This window comes from Homarus americanus, unplaced genomic scaffold (genome assembly GCF_018991925.1).
Source record: "Homarus americanus isolate GMGI-L3 unplaced genomic scaffold, GMGI_Hamer_2.0 scaffold51859, whole genome shotgun sequence".
NCBI lineage: Eukaryota > Metazoa > Arthropoda > Malacostraca > Decapoda > Nephropidae > Homarus > Homarus americanus.
The window spans coordinates 1,869,735-1,888,017 of record NW_024711292.1 but is presented as its reverse complement, the minus strand read 5'-3'; positions in this window follow the sequence as shown (position 1 = coordinate 1,888,017).

Below are 18,283 nucleotides of genomic sequence, written 5' to 3'. Positions count from 1 at the left end.
TCAGTGCCCCTATTCCCTATCACAACAGAAATAGGCTGTCGTGTCATATATCACACTATTTACCTATTTACTTAAAAGCAACAATAATTCTCCTTACTACTGCAATAAACTACAATGAATAACATAAACTGAGTGAATAATGAAGAATGTTGAAAATGTTGAGTATTAATGTTGAAGAGAATGTTTGAAGTGTCTAGTATGATGTTTTATGATGTGTTGGTGTTTTGAGTTGTCCACACAGCCTCCCATATCAACACAAGTGAGGGTTAATGTCTAATATGAGTATCACAATAAGGGAACTTGAGAACTATAAGTTAACTGGAATGATGTATTTTCAGAATATGATGACTGGTATATTTAATACACACACACATGTACATAATATACACTAAAATTATACAAAATTATCATACTAAGAAATTATTATACGTATATACAGTGAAATATACAAACACCAAGAGCATTATACATAGTTACGTTTAAAAATATATACATATAACATACACAAAACGACATTTATTATTCATTAATATATATATATATATATATATGTGTGTGTGTGTGTGTGTGTGTGTGTCTATGTATACAATATTATACACTATAAATTATATACCGGAACTGTTTTATACATTATATATCATCACTACCTATACGTATTTTATGGTGCTATCTATCGATCTATCTGTCTGTCTGTGTGTGTCTCTGTGTCTGTCTGTCTGTGTGTGTCTCTGTGTCTGTCTGTCTGAGGGAGTGAGTGAGTGAGTGAATTCACTTATTTTCTCTAAGGATCTGAAAACTGAAGGAAAACATCTAAAGGCAAAATAAATAAATATGGAATGAAGAAATGAAATAAAAATAAAAATTAGAAAACAATAAAAAATAAATCCACCCCCCAAATAATTACCTGGACTATCATTACGGTTGCAGATAAATTTAGCTACTAATTACCACAACCAATTATCAAAAATAGTGCAATGAAACAAGCATAATAATTACCTATGATTTATTGTAGCTGAAATTGAGTATTGAAAGTTGTATTAACAGCCCCCCAAAAAATGTTAACCAGTTGATGTGACATATACACACACACATATATACAGCCGCTGATCTACCTGTGATTACCTGCAATTAAAATAGTGAATACCTGTGAATACCTGTTCCCTACTGCCCTCCTGGAACAGTATTTTCACTATATTAATGTAAAAAAAAAAGTTTATATTTTATTAAAAAAATTTGTAACGTGGTTCATAAAGGTAATAAATGTGTGGGTTTATATTTTTACACACACACACACACACACACACACACACACACACATACTTACATAAACTATAACTACGGAAGTATTAGTATAGTTTTGTGTGTGTGTGTGTGTGTGTGTGTGTGTGTGTGTGTGTGTGTGTGTGTTTTGTGTGTGTGTGTGTGTGTGTGTGTGTGTATGTGTGTGTTTGTTTGTGTGTGTCCTTGTGGCTATCTGCAGTATACCGTAATGGAGACAGACAGACAGACAGACAGACGACAGACAGGTAAACGAGGAGGAGGAGGAGGAGGTGGTTCCATCATGACCTAACACAGGTGAGGTCATCAGATACACCAGCACATCAACACACCGTCACCTAATACGAGCACCTGAGTTATAACTTGAGTGAGGGCGACCTACAGTACACCTTATCTCTCTCTCCTCTGTCTCTCTCTCTCTCTCTCTTTAAACATTCTGTCTCTTATCTCTCTCACTCTGTCTCTCTCAACATTCTGTAAACATTATTATAGCCCATATGTAATCCTGAATTATCACGTTGAGTTAAAGTATATCAACTCTATATAACAAAAAATTATTATTATATTTAATTTGTATTTTAATGGAATAAGTCGATTAACTTTTTTGTCATTCGTTAGTTTCTGATAATTCGTGTAGTTGGGGTAATTAGATTGATTATTTATTATATATTTTTGGTAGGTGTTGTATGATTATTTACCTGTTGTATGATTCTGGTTATTTGTTGTATGAATCTAGTCACCTGTTGTATGATTAATTACCTGCTGTATGAATCTAATTATCTGTTGTATGAATCTAGTCACCTGTTGTATGATTAATTACCTGCTGTATGAATCTAATTATCTGTTGTATGAATCTAGTCACCTGTTGTATGAATCTAGTCACCTGTGTGTGTGTGTGTGTGTGTGTGTGTGTGTGTGTGTGTGTGTGTACGTACTTATACCCCAAAATACCCAGAAAGATACCATCACCTTAGGTCATACCCCCACCCACCCATCACCCCCACCCTCCCCATCACCCCCCACCCCCTCCTCCCTCACAACAGCACGGGTTATATTCCAACAGAGCTTTTCTCTCTTAGCGTCAGACCAGCTCGTAAAACAAACCTCGACCCTCTCATAAGTTTGAACGAAATCGCCAATCATATATATCGTGTTTTGCTCTTGTCCTGTGGTACCTATCTGTCTCCTTGTATCCCGTCTGGTTTAAAAAAAAGCGACCTTGTGATACCCTCAAGTAAGGTCGTTTTATAGATATTTTTACCCTGATGTTGTGTTTGAGTTGTTGGTGTTGTGTTGTTGTTGTTGGTGTTGTTGTTTTGTGTGTTGTGTTTGTTGTTGTTGTTGTTGGTGTTGTTGTTCAGTTGTTGTTGTTAATTGTTGGTTAATTTGTTTATGTCTTATTTTCTAATGTTGATGAATTGTGTATTGCTTGATGGTATTTATTTGTCTAATTTAGTTGGATAAGTTTACCTGCTGTAATGAAGTGTGTGTGTTGTGTGTGTGTGTGTGTGTGTGTGTGTGTTTTTCTGCTGGTTGGGTTAAGAATCCGTCCACTATACCTTCACTATACCTGTACACTAGATGTAAACATTCTCAAATTTTCACTTAATTTTTATCGTCACATACTAGCTGGGGGACACAGGTCTTTGACTGGGTTTACTTTTGACGATTTTTAAGTTAACCAGAATGAATGCTGCCACAACACTTACGTCCGTTCTCGACTAAAAAAAAAAAAGTAGGCCTACACGTGCAAAAAAATACCCTAAATAAATTTCATCTTTCTGTTGTCGTGTACAAGGGCCAGATGATTAGGCCTATACAAAATATCTGGTCATGTGAGGCAAATAAACAGATAAATGAATGCTGTTTTTAAAGTCAATCTCGATTAAATGAAGGTTGTCCACTTCTTAGGGATGGAGAGCACTACCTATGGGACAAAACATCCCCAAAATTACACCTTTGGGACACTTTTAGGGATACGTGTGTGTCTCATTGATAAATTTTCAACTTTCTATATTCATAAACAATAGCCAGGCATAGTGAACAGCCACACAAACAAACACACAATCACACACCGCTCATTCATACATACATACATACATACATACATACATACATACATACATACATACATACAGCATCAGTTTAATACACATTATGCACTACTGAGTATAGGTGTTGTAGTGTGTCAATGTGTGTGTAATAACGTGTTGTGAGTGATGGACACAGCAATGGCCGTGATTGGGGAGGAGGGCCATGACCCCCCTCTCAGCTTCATGTGTAACTACCACTCTGGTATTTCCTGGCCTGGTGAGAGAGAGAGAGAGAGAGAGAGCAGGTGCCAGGTGCCAACGTGAACACCTTAACAATGGCTTTCCACCCTTGACCCATGGACACCGTCAGGTTGGAAGTGTGGCTACAGGGTGTGGTGGTCTGGGTGGTCTACAGGTGTTGTGGGTTACAGGTGTGGTGGTCTACAGGTGTTGTGGGTTATAGGTGTTGTGGGTTACAGGTATGGTGGGTTACAGGTGTTGTGGGTTACAGGTGTTGTGGGCTACAGGTGTTGTGGGTTACAGGTGTTGTGGGTTATAGTTGTTGTTGGTTACAGATGTTGTGGGCTTCAGGTATGGTGGGTTACAGGTGTTGTGGGTTACAGGTGTTGTGAGTTACAGGTGTGGTTGTGCAACAGGTGTCGTGAGCTACTGGGTTATGAGCTACATTGTGGTGTGATACAGGTGTTGTTGTCTACAGGTGTTTTAGCCTACAGGTGTTATATGGCACAGGTTGTTATGGGACCCAAATTTTGCTGGCAACAGGTGATTTTAATTACAGGTGCTTTACACAGGTACCGGAGTTTTAATCACAGATGTAAGCAACATGCATTGTTGGATACAGGTGTGGTGATTGAGGGCTTTTTAAGGTTACAGATGTTTTGGGTTACAGGTGTATTGGGTTACAGGTGTTGTGTGGTACAGATGTTGTAGTGTACAACTGTTATTGGGTACAGCTGGTGTGTGGTACAGCTATTGTGTGGTACAGCTGTTGTGGGGTACAGTTATTGTGTGGTACAGCTATTGTGTGGTACAGCTATTGTGTGGTACAGCTATTGTGTGGTACAGCTATTGTGTGGTACACCTATTGCGGGGCACAGCTGTTGTGGGGTGCAACTGTTGTGTGGTACAGCTATTGTGTGGTACAGCTGTTGTGTGGTACAGCTATTGTGTGGTACAGCTATTGTGTGGTACAGCTGTTGTGGGGTGCAACTGTTGTGTGGTACAGCTATTGTGTGGTACAGCTGTTGTGTGGTACAGTTATTATGTGGTACAGTTATTATGTGGTACAGCTATTGTGTGGTACAGCTGTTGTGTGGTACAGCTGTTGTGTGGTACAGCTATTGTGTGGTACAGCTGTTGTGTGTGCAACTGTTGTGATACAACTGTTGTGTATTAGGCTGGTTATTATGTGGTACAGCTATTGTGTGGTTCCAACTATTGTATTGGTACAGCTATTGTGTAGTGCAGCTATTATTATTAATTTTAGTTATTATGTGGTACAGCTATTGTGTGGTACAGCTGTTGTGTAAGTCTAGCTATTTGTAATATTTGATTATTTATCATTTTAGCTATTGTATTTAATATTATGTGTTACAGCTGTTGTGGGGTGCAACTGTTGTGTGGTACAGCTATTGTGTGGTACAGCTGTTGTGTGGTACAGTTATTATGTGGTACAGCTATTGTGTGGTACAGCTGTTGTGTGGTACAGCTATTGTGTGGTACAGCTATTGTGTGGTACAGCTATTGTGTGGTACAGCTATTGCGGGGTACAGCTGATGTGTGGTACAGCTATTGTGTGGTACAGCTATTGTGTGGTACAGCTATTGCGGGGTACAGCTGATGTGTGGTACAGCTATTGTGTGGTACAGCTATTGTGGGGTACAGCTATTGTGTGGTACAGCTATTGTGTGGTACAGCTATTGTGTGGTACAGCTATTGTGTGGTACAGCTATTGTGTGGTACAGCTATTGTGTGGTGCAGCTGGTGTGGAGTACAGGTAATTTGTGTGGATATCGGTGCTATAGTGTACAGGTGTTGTGGTGTATACAGCTATTGTGGTGTACTTGGCCCTGTGTAAATATGTGTGTGTGTTGGTGTGGGTATACTTGTGTATGATGCAGGTGTAACATACATGTGACACAGGTATATAACAGGTATGTGACAGGTGTATAACGGGTATGTGACAGGTGTAAAACAAATATGTGACAGGTTTATAACAGTTATGTAACTCAGGTGTATAACAGGTATGTAACTCAGGTGTATAACTGGTATGTGACGCAGGTGTATGACGCATATGTGCCAGGTGAGCGACACAGGTGGTTAACAGGTGTGTAAGTGTGGGGGGAGGGTGAGAGGGCTAGTGGGGTGCAGGACCTGGAAGGGGTTGGGGGAGAGGCTCACCTGGGGGAGCCTTCCTACTGTGTCTCCCAGCAGGTGTGTGGGGAGCTAACGGGGCAGTGGTACCGGTGGCAGGGGTGGTGGGAGTAGCTAGGTTGGGCAGGTGGAATGAGTGGGGTGGCAGGGGCAGGGAGAAGTGGCTGTGCGGATAGGAGTGGCGGGGTGTGCAGGGGTAGCGGGTCGGAGGTGGCGGGGCAGGAGGTGGCCAGGGGCAGGGGAGGTGGCGGGGAGTGGGGCTGGTGAGTTTGTGAGGTTGGGTAGACGAGATGGCAGGAGTGGCTAGTGAGGAGGTGCGGTGGCAGGCAGGAGTGGCAGGTTGGCGGGGGGAGGTAAATTGGCAGGGGTAGGAAGGAGTGGTGGGGCAGGTAAGAGTGGCAGGTGGGCAGGCGGGATGGCGGGGCGGTCATGTCCAGGATGGGGCATCACACGGCTGGCATCACCGCCAGCCTCTACTCCCACCGCGCCGCCATATTGATTGATGTCAAATTAAATAATCCAATCGCCCTGACGGGGAGGTGAGGGCGGGGGTCTTTGTGGCAGAGGCGGAGGGGCGCGTCTCGCCTCCTCCTGGGTTACACGCCCCCCTCGCCCTCCCCATGCATGATAGACACATTTACTCATTACGTCCCTATTCATGCTCATGTCCCCCACCTGGGCGTGACCTGCCCCCAGCTGTCACTCAAGCTAGGAGCTGAGCTGTGGACCTCCCCTTCCTCTCCATTCCTCCCCCTCGTCCCTCCTCTCACCCCGTACTAGTCTTCAACGGCATCTAGCCTCTCCTATCCTCCCCTCTGCCTCTTCCTACCCTATCACCCATCCCCCTCTCAGTGCCCTCCATTCTCTCCTTCACTCCTTCCCCTTACCTTCACTTCCTTGTTTTCCTCCTCACCTCCCATCCTCTCCCAACTTATTCCTCCTCTCTTTCTCCTCCCCTTTCTCTCTCCCCATCTCACCCCTTTTCTTCGCGCCCCTCCAGTCTCCAACGGCAACTTTCTCCCACTCACTCACCTCCTTCACTCCCATCCCTCACCACTACTAGTAACCACCACCTCCTCCTCTCACACTAGTAACCACCACCCTCCTCCCTCTCACCATCATTACATCAATTAAACATGATCATTATTAGGCCATTCATTCTCAGGGGCTGTAGTGGGACTTTTATAACCTGTGCCGGAAGGTTAGTGGAGGGGTGGTGTGGTTGGAGGAGGGCCTGGGTGAGGGGTTGTAGGTGGAGGGGTTGTAGGTGGAGGGGTTGTGGGTGGAAGATGACTGTGGCATATAACCTGTCTCGTCCCCCTCCCCAAATTATTCGCAGCCACCCCCCACAATCCTTTCACTACCACCACCACCACCACCCTCTTCGCCTCCTACACCACTACCACCCCCAACCCTTTCTATATCCCCAGCAACACCATCACCACCATAATCACCACCACTCCCACATCAACCTCGCTCTTATAATACAACACCAAAACTCTAACCTTACCTCAGTTCATTGTGGCAAAGTGGTGGAAAGGGGGGAGAAGAGAGGGGGAATGAGAGGGATAGGGGTAAGAAGTAGGCACACAGTTATAGGCCTAGATCTCGCGGCATGATTATCAAACCCAATCCTCGACTCCCGATAAGGATTTTGGTCAAGATTGGAAGAGATTTGTTGATGTTGTCGTGTCCAGCAGCTGAGACCGCGTCATGCCTGTCAGTAACTCACACCTGTGTTGTATAGTCTTCGTGAATCACACTTACAGGTATACTATTACTATTATTGCTATTTTACCTATTATAAGTGTCGAGAATAAGATACCCATTTAATTAAAGAGCTATCCATATACTTAATAACTTAGATTTTATAAAGTAATTCGTATATTTTTGATACCTTGTGACATTGACCCAGCGTGTATAAGGTGATCGCAAGTAAAGTAAACAACGACTGAACGAACAAGTGGGAGAGGGTGAGTGTGTGGCGGTCAAGGATTCGGACACACACACGTGGGTCGGTCAATAAAAATGCTGAATAATGAAATAGCGTCAGGGATTTAGATATTAAATGATGATAGCGAGTCATTTGCATAAAGGTTCTTGTGGAATATTATTACAAATTTCTTCTGAACGTTGGAAGGTACAGTTGAACATATGTAAGTTGGAGTGTATGTATGTATGTATGTATGTATGTATGTATGTAGGGTGACAATCATTAACTGCTGTTAAGACGTGTATCTTGTGTGTGTGTGTGTGTGTGTGGGTGTGGGTGTGTGTGTGTGGGTGTGTGTGTGTGTAATGAGATAATTGGTAGCATGAGTAACAGAGACAGGTGTAGAAGTTAATGATAAGAGATATGGGGGTACAGGCAGGTAAGGCTGAGTCAGCTGCTGTTTGTAGATGACTCTCTTATGGTAGAAAATTCAGGAGAAAAACATACGAATGCTAATGGATGAGTTTGAGAGAGAGAGAGAGAGAGAGAGAGAGAGAGGTACTGGATATAACAAAAGAGTGATGGAGATTCTAGGACGTAGTGGTATGTCTAAATGACTAGATCCTGAAGGGGCACAGTGTAGTATGGGGATGGCTTATGGCTGATGGCTGATGGCTGATGTTGTTGCTGGATGAACTTAACCTTTTGAACATGTCTTACACTTCAGATTACGAAAAGAAAAAAAAATCAACGTGAGGAATTTAATTTACGAAAGTTGATAAATTCGGTTACTAAGTTTTTATGGTCTTAGAGAATAAACTGTTGTATATTTTTGGATGTTTTCATTTCTCCTTCATGAACCTAATTTATTCCTTTTTCTTTCTATTTCCAGGTAAAGATTATGGTCTAATCATCCTAGTGCAGTGAGTATACTCGCTAATCATCCTAGTATGTACAATCGCTTATCATCCAATAGCTCTAAGTGCATTTACTAATCATTCCATAGTAGTTAGTTTAGTTGCTAATCATCCTACAGCAGTTACTATAGACGCTAATCATCCTGCAGCAGTTACTATAGACGCTAATCATCCTGCAGCAGTTAGTATTGACGCTTATCATCCTACAGCAGTTACTATAGACGCTAATCATCCTGCAGCAGTTAATATTGACGCTAATCATCCGAGGAAAGTCGATACAATCTCCAATCAATATATAATGAAATTTTCCCTTGAGTTTTTACAGTAAAAGTTGAAAATGTGTTTGTGTGTATGAGAGAGAGAGAGAGAGAGAGAGAGAGAGAGAGAGAGAGAGAGAGAGAGAGATTTCTCTCTCTCTCTCTCTCTCTCTCATTCTTAAGTGTGTCGTCTCTCATTCTAAGTGCCTCCATCATTCTCCCCTTCCACCTAATTGGGTCCGGGGCACCAATTCTTCCCCGCGATTAAGTCTCTCCAAATCGGCTCATTTTCATTTCGCACTTGTGAAAAATGGACTCCAATACTCCCTTATATTTTGGTGTGTTTGGGACTTGAGGTGAGATATGTGTGGCTGCCATTACTAGCTAGCGTGGGCGTGTGTTAGGTGTGTGTGTGTGAGGGTGTAATAATAGTAATAATAATAAACGGTTTATTAAATTAATAGAGTTGCAGCCGGTGGCTGAAAATGTACAAACTTACATATGATTTAGATATAATAATATACGTTCAATACATTACAGGGCTGTACAGTACATAAATCAGGAGTTGTTTATTATTTTAACAATAGATGGGATGGTGCTATTCTTATGTCTATCAGTGAGGGCTCTTATGGGCTGAATTTTGTTGATGTGGCGGACTGTGCGAGATGGGCGGGGGACTTCAGGTGGCAGTAGGTGGCGATGATAAGGATGGTGCAGTAGTCCACTGCCAAATCCTGCTAGTGCGTGGTCATTGAGGGATGGCATTTCCAGGGTGGAGAGAGCGTTGTCGTAGCCGGAGTAGTCTGCGCCGAGCATGATTCTGCAGGCCCTCTTCTGTACCTTCTCTAGCTGACATTGTTGGGTAGAGTTGAGAGAAGACGACCAGGCTGGTGATGCATACTTTAATTTGTGGAGAATAAATGCGTTGTAGATAGTCCTCAGCTCTGGCGTGGGTGCCCCAAGTGACCTGAGTCGTCGTAGCATGTAGAGTCGGTACGAGGCTGCCTTGATTGTGTTATTTACATGGGCCTTCCACTCCAGTTTGAGGTCTATAGTTACACCCAGGAGTTTGGCAGATTGCACTAACTGGAGAGGATGGGCACCCTTTGTAACTGCTGGAGCTTGCACTGGAGTGGTGGCGGTATTGATGTGGATGACTACGGTTTTGGTGTGATTGATGGTGACCTTGTTCTCCGTAGTCCAGGGTGCCTTGTAGCGATGAGTAGTCCGGTGAGGTGTTGTCCACTATAACACTATAACCCCCACAATGCAGTCATCTACGTACTTCCACCTGTAAGGAGTGTCCGATAGAGCGGTGTTGATCAGGATTAGGAAGCACAGTGGTCCCATCTTGGTCCCCTGGGGAACACAGCAAGTGTGGTGTTGAACTGTGGAGACAGAACCCTGGTACCTCACTGCCTGACGACGCTCACTCAGGAAATCAGTGAGCCATGAGACCAGGTTGGTGGGCAAGCCCTTGTTGATAACAGTGCAGTGATCAACAAGGTCAAAAGTCTTCATGAAGTCAACAAGGGCAACGGCCAGTGATATCTTACGTTTCTCCAGGTTTTGTGCAGAAAATCCAGGAAACTAACTAAGCAGTGTGATGTAGAGGAGGTTCTTATATTGCCAAATTGCTGTGGATCACTTGACTAATAAATACTAGCAAATGCCCATTCAAAACAAAGTCTTCACATAGTAGACTGGGTATGGGGGTAATGGCAACAGGCCTGAGGTCACTAGGGGACTGTGGGGTGGGGACCTTGGGGTGTGTGTATGAGGAGGAAGGTGTTGTGAGTGTGTGTGTGTGTGTGTGTGTGTGTGAGGAGGAAAGTGTTGTGTGTGTGTTTGTGTGTGAGGTAGGTGTTGTGTGTGTGTGTGTGTGTGTGTGTGTGTGTGTGTGTGTGTGTGTGTGTGTGTGTGTGTGTGTGTGTGTGTGTGTTGTGTGTGTAGTACTCGTAGTTGTTGTATGGGTTCACACACACACACACACACACACCACATTTGTTTGTTTTTCCTTCATTTGCATTTTTTTTCAGGTAAGGGATTATTATTATTATTTCCCCGGGACGGCTGCGGCATTACACTAATGAAAACACATTGATTCATCTTTCTCAGAAGAGCCGGGCAGGCGGGGGGAGGGGCCTTATACGGTGCTTTGTCTCTCAACTCGAGATGTGGTGGACTATATCTCTCTCCTGCTGCCTTTGTCATATATATATCTGTTTTCCTTTAATTGTTCTCTCTTGCTCTAACTTTCTTTATGTCTCTGTATTGGCTCACTTTTAACTTTATTTTTAAGTTTGTGTGTGTGTGCGTGTGTGTGTGTGTGTGTGTGTGTGTGTGTGTGTGTGTGTGTGTGTGTGTGTGTGTGTGTGTGTGTGTGTGTGTGTGTGTGTGTGTGTGTGTGTGTGTGTGTGTGTGTGTGTTTTCTCGTTTTTCTCATTCATATTCTTCTTTTTTCATCTAATCTCATCTCTTCTCTCTCTTCCTTTCTTTAAGACTTTTTCATTCTCTTCCTCTTCATATCATCCACTCTCCAATCCTATCTCTTCCCATCCTCTCTCTCTCCCCTCTCATTTTCTTCCTTTACTTTCCCCTCTTCTTCATTTTCTCATATCTATCTCTCTTCATCTTTCTTTTCTCCCTATATTTCCTATTTCTCTGTCTCCTCTTTTTTACTTTGCCTTGCCTTCTTTATACTGTCCATCCCTTTTTATTCTCTTTTTCCTCTCTCTTCTTCCTCCTTTACCCCATTCATATCCTTTCCTTTCCTCCTTTTCTTCCTTCGTTCTCCCATTCATCTCCCTTTCTCCCATCCCTTCCATATTCTTCTTCCTTCCCTCCTTGTCTCTTCCTCATTAACACCCCCCTCCTTACTCATCACTCTCACCCATTCCCCTTCTTCCTTCCTTCCCTCTCATCTCATAAATCTCTTTCTTCTCCACCCCCCCCTTCATCTTTTCTCTCCTTGATTCTCCCATCTTCGTAATTATTCCCTTTTATCTATCTCTTTTCTCTGCTTATCTCTGCTCCCTTTCATTAAACAACTAAATTTATGACCACCCAGAGACCCATCATATAATCCACTATTTTTTAAGGAATTTTTTATTTATTTATTTATTTATTTTTTATTTTTTTTTTTCTTAATTTGCATCATTATTTTTTAACATAGTCTTTTTAAAGGTTTTGTGTGTGTGTGTGTGTGTGTGTGTGTGTGTGTGTGTGTGTGTGTGTGTGTGTGTGTGTGTGTGTGTTGTAGTTGGTTGTTAAGAGGTGGTAGCTGTGATGGTGGTTTGGTTATTTGGGGAAATTTAAGGCAATATTAAACAGACAAAAAACAGTAGTAGTAGTAGTAGTAGTAGAAGTAGTAGTAAAAGAAACCAGGATGTAGGCCTATAGGGGTGGGGAAAGTGCTGCGGCGGATCATCGGAAAATGCATAATGGAGGTGGTAAAGGATCATGTCAGGGCAGCAGCAGGGAACCTATAAGTGTGTGCTGGCCACCAGGCTGGCGGGGAGGCCGCCATTCACGCCATGAGATTGATATTTGAGCAGCGTGATTGTGAGGCCGTTCTCCTGGTGGATGCTTCAAACGCATTCAACATACTTAACCTCAAGGCTGCACTGCACAACATCAAGATCAAGTGTCCAAGCTTTGCAATGTATGTTGAAAATTCGTATAGGAGTTCATCAGACCTCTATAAAGTAAACAACAAGGCTCTAAGAGGTGATACCATCTTACAGTCAACCGAGGGAACAACACAGGGGGACCGTGTTGCAATGGCAATGTATGCAATTGGCCTATCAGTGCTCCAACAAGAAATAAAATTTGAAACTGCTGGGGTCAAACAAGTGGCGTATGCTGACGACCTTACAGGAGCAGGAAAAGTGGAGGGCATCAAAAAGTGGTGGTACTTGGTAACATTGCGAGGTCCACAAATAGGGTACCACCCAAACGCCAGCAAGTCCTTCTTCATCGTGAAGCCAGAACATTATGAATGGGCAATGAGGTTTTTGGCGGAAGTGAGGTCAAAATAACTAAGGACGGCCAAAGACATCTAGGCTCAGTAATTGGCACTGCGGACTTCAAGACCAAGTACGTAGCGGGAAAGGTGAATGAGTGGGTTAGTGAAATCCAAGCTCTGTCTGAGATTGCTAACACAGAGCCACATGCGGCCTTTGCTGCATTCACCCATGGAGTCAAGCATCGTTGGAACTACCTGATGCGTACAATCCCTGATATCGGACCCCTCCTCCACCCTGTGGAAGAAGTTATCAGTGTCAATTTCATTCCTAAATTAGTGAAACACCCTGACTTAACCCCAGCAGAAAGAGCACTTCTTGCACTTCCATCAAGACTGGGAGGGATGGGACTAACAAATCCAGAGGAGATTGCTGCCACTGAACATCAAAATTCACTTAAGCTCACGGCAGCCCTCACGGTCCACATAATAGCCCAGAATGCAACAGGGGAAGTGGATACCAGTGAGGCAAATAAGATTCGTAGGTCCATTACGACAGATCGACAGCACTGCCAAAATGATAAGTTGCAGCAACTGTTGCTGCAGGTACCAGAAAATTTGAAAATAAAGTAGTTATAGCGCAGGAGGTGGGCGCCTCGAACTGGTTAACTACGTTACCGATAAGGGCAAATGGTTTCAGTCTTAATAAACAAGAATTTACAGATGCCATTGCTCTAAGGTACAGTCGGCCAGTAGAAGGTTTGCCCTCCCAATGCGTGTGTGGCTCTTCCTATGATGGCGATCACGCCATGGTATGCAAGAAAGGGGGCTTCATATGCATGAGGCATGACGAGGTAAGGGACCTCACAGCAAATATGTTGAAGGAAATCTGCCGGGATGTCATGGTAGAACCGACCCTCCTTCCATTGGATGGTGAGATCTTCCAACACAGGACTTCAAACACATCTAACGAAGCCCTTGTGGACGTCAGTGCTCGAGGATTCTGGACGCGAGGGCAGCGAGCTTTCTTCGACATCAGGATTTTTGATCCCATGGCCGCATGTCACCGTAACCTAGCTCTCGATGCTGCACATAGGAGGAACGAGAACGACAAGAGAAGGGCATATGGGGAGAGAATTCAAAACGTTGATCAAGGCAGCTTCACTCCTGTAGTGTTCACAACCTCTGGTGGGATGGGACCAAGTGCAAGATGTTTCTACGCCAGACTCGCGGAGGTGATCTCCGAACAGAAGCAGCAGCCCAGAAGTTACATTACAGCCTGGTTGAGATATCGACTGTCTTTCTCTCTCCTTCGGTCGGTTTTGCTCTGCCTCAGGGGAACGAGAGTTTCTGCCCCAATCCCGACAACTGCTGCAGATATTGACTATGAGGCTACAGTCACTGAATGCCGCATAGATCTGCGGCTCAACTAATTTAACACGGATAGGATAGCTACTTATGTATTAGGATATTTAATATTAAGGTAATTAAATGGTGGCGAAGGTGTGGCTATTGGGGGAGGCTGGAGGCCACGTAGTAGTAAAAAAAAGAAAAAGTAATAGTAGTAGTAGTAGTAAGAGTCGATGTTTTTTTCTGAAATGTCCACACCTGGAGCCTCCCTATTCTCCCTCTATCACCTGAAGAGAATCTAATGCTATGAGCAATACTTTATATCATTGAAACTATTATTCATTCTTTCTCAATTATTATGGATAACCAAGTCTCCATTACTGTACTGAACAGGTGTGCTGTACGTGTTATTGTAGTTAAAACAGGTATATATTTTTACCTCTACAGCGTAGGGGTACAGGTATATACGGGTTGCTACCTAATTACATTCTACACCTGTCCTTGACGTAGGGAGAACAAGTGTTTACTCTCACACACCTGTTCTTGGTGTACCAGTTGAGCTACACCTGTACACAAATTTGGTTTGTGTGTGTATGTGTGTGTGTGTACTGTGTTTGTGTGTACTGTGTGTTTGTGTACTGTGTGTGTATGTGTGTACTGTGTTGTTCTGCCACAGTACACGTGTAAACTGTGGTTCATATTTTTTTTACATTATCCTGAATTTTTGATGCAAGTGGTGTTATGTTATGTTATGTTAGGTTAGGTTAGGTTAGGTTAGGTTAGGTTAGGTAGTTTCCTTGGCGTTAATGTTCCGGTATCATATCGTTATCGCCTACCTTACAAAGTGGTTATCGTTATGATATCAGTGGCTCATGTTAAGGTATTGTCTCTTTAACCCCCTCCCCAATACGTAAATAACTTTCCATTAACTTCCTATCCTCTCCCCTTGTCTCACCTCCCCTTTAATTCCTCTGTCCTCCCATCTCTCAATTCCTTCTCCCCATCCTCCCACTTTCTCTCATCCCTCCCCACCTCCCCATTCCTCTATCCTCCTTTCATCCCTCCTTCCTTCCTTCCCATTCTCTATCTCTTTTTGACCTAAACTTGACTGTCCAGTTTTACATAACCCCACCCTGTGTACACACACACACACACACACACACACACACACACACACACGCACACACACACGCACACACACACACGCACACACACACACACGTACACACACACACGCACACACACACACACCACCACACACACACACACATCATCAACCCCTGTACACACACACACAACCCACACACACACACACACACACACACACACACACACAATAACACGCACACACGCACACACACACACACACACACACACACCCAAACACACACACACACACACACACACACACACACACGTACACACACACACGTACACACACACACACGCACACACACACACGTACACACATTAATGTACACACACACACACGTACACTACACACACATCGTGGCCAATAACACACACGCAAGACACACACACGTACACACACACACACACACACACGCACACACACACACACACACACCTGCACACACACACACACACACACACACACACACACACACACACACACACACACACACACACACACACACACACACGCACACACACACACACACACACACGCACACACACACACACACACACACACACGTGCACACACACACGAACACACACACACACACACACACACGCACACACACACACACATGCCACACACACACACACACACACCTGCTTGCCTTAACAGCACTTGTAAAATGTTCTTTATCTTATGACTTTTACAATACACCTGTTTAAATGTCACGTTAGCTACCAGTTATTGCTATCCTGCGAGATAATAACTTGATATAATAGTGTAGGTGTACATAATAGTGTAGGTGTACATAATAGTGTAGGTGTACATAATAGTGTAGGTTTACATAATGGTCTATGCTATGTATTATAACCTTTTCCTGCCTATATGGTTCACTGTAAATGACCTCTTGGCGTTTATTGAAGCACTGTATGAAGCACTATGAAGCTCTGTATGAAGCACTGTATGAAGCTCTGTATGAAGCACCGAATGAAGCACCGAATGAAGCACTGTATGAAGCTCTGTATGAAGCACTGTATGAAGCTCTGTATGAAGCACCGAATGAAGCACTGTATGAAGCTCTGTATGAAGCACTGTATGAAGCTCTGTATGAAGCTCTGTATGAAGCACCGAATGAAGCACCGAATGAAGCACTGTATGAAGCTCTGTATGAAGCACTGTATGAAGCTCTGTATGAAGCACCGAATGAAGCACTGTATGAAGCTCTGTATGAAGCACTGTATGAAGCTCTGTATGAAGCTCTGTATGAAGCACTGTATGAAGCACTGTATGAAGCTCCGTATGAAGCACTGTATGAGTCTCTGTATGAAGCACCGTATGAAGCACTGTATGAAGCTCTGTATGAAGTACTGTATGAAGCTCTGTATGAAGTACTGTATGAAGCACTGTATGAAGCACTGTATGAAGCACTGTATGAAGCACTGTATGAAGCACTGTATGAAGCACTGTATGAAGCTCTGTATGAAGCTCTGGTGTTCTTTATTCAACCTTTTCCCCATTCATTTATATTCAATAATCGACCTTTGTAAACCTGGTGTTAGGCCCTGTAATCGACCTCATTAAACTCGTACTCTATAATCGACCTCATTTTTATAAACCTTATCATGTGGTCTATAATCATCCTGCAATATGTGGTATAATCGATCATGATGTGGTATAATCGACCCTTCTAAACCTGTATGAGAGTCCATGATGATCCTGTCGAGCACATCTGTTGTAGTACTCTGTGATTACCTGACCCTCTCCCGCCCACAGGTGTCCAGATACAGGTGTTATTTACTCGATAGATAAACCTAAATTTATGTGTCTCCTCCCCCTCTCTCTCACCTCCCTCTCTCTTCCCTTCTCCTCTTCCTCTTCCTTCCCCCTTCCATTCTCTCTCCATTTTCCCCTCTTATCGTCTCCCTTTTTCCTCCTCCTCATATCTTCCCCATCTACCTCCTCCTCCTCCTCTTCCTCCTCCTGCTCCTCCTCCTCCAACCCCCTCCCCCTCCCTTCTCTGACGCATGTGTGTCTCCCTCCCTGACTCTGCCTCTCCCTGCCTCACACCTGTGGAGGACAGGTGTGTGTGTGTGTTTTAATTGGATATGTTTGATAGATAGATAGATAGATAGATAGATAGATAGATAGATAGATAGATAGATAGAGACATGGATAGGTAGATAGATGGATTGATAGATAGATAGATAGAGACATGGATAGATAGATAGATAGATAGAGACATGGATATATAGATAGATAGATAGAGAGATAGACATAGATAGATAGACATAGATAGATAGATAGATAGAATATAGATAGATAGATAGATAGATAGACGAAATATTTCTCATTCTATGAACTTCCTCGTCAGTAAACACATTCAAATATTAAGTCACTTGAGTACCTGCGAGTGGGTTTCCCCGAGAGTACAGATCACTGTACTAACAAAACGAGTACAGGTTCACAGGAAGTTGTTTAGTAATGCACATCCTGAGTACTGTTTCTAAGGGCGTAACGTACAAGAGTCAGTGTACAGTATAACTAACACATTAATGTACTATTGTCATATTACAACAGCGGCTAGTTACTGTACACCATGTACTGGTTTACCTCGGGAGTGTACAACTGTACATGTGTAGATCATCGTGTGGGTCAGTGAGTACACCCGTCTTTGTTGTACCTGTGGCAGGCATTCATTTACAAATCATTTACATTTACAATAATTAATGAACACCCATAAATACCTGTATACATGTGGTACAGCAGGTAAGCCCAAACACGCACTCATACATACATACATACATACATACATACATACATACATACATACATACATACATACATACATACTAGATCATCTGACACTCACTGAAGGAATTAACTTCTTTTCTTCTTCTTGGCCGGCACTGTTCAGGTAACTCACCCACCATCCTGACACCCACTACCATCTTTGGCACCCACCACCATCCTGGCAATCTACCACCATCCTGGCACTCCACCACCATCTCTGGCACTC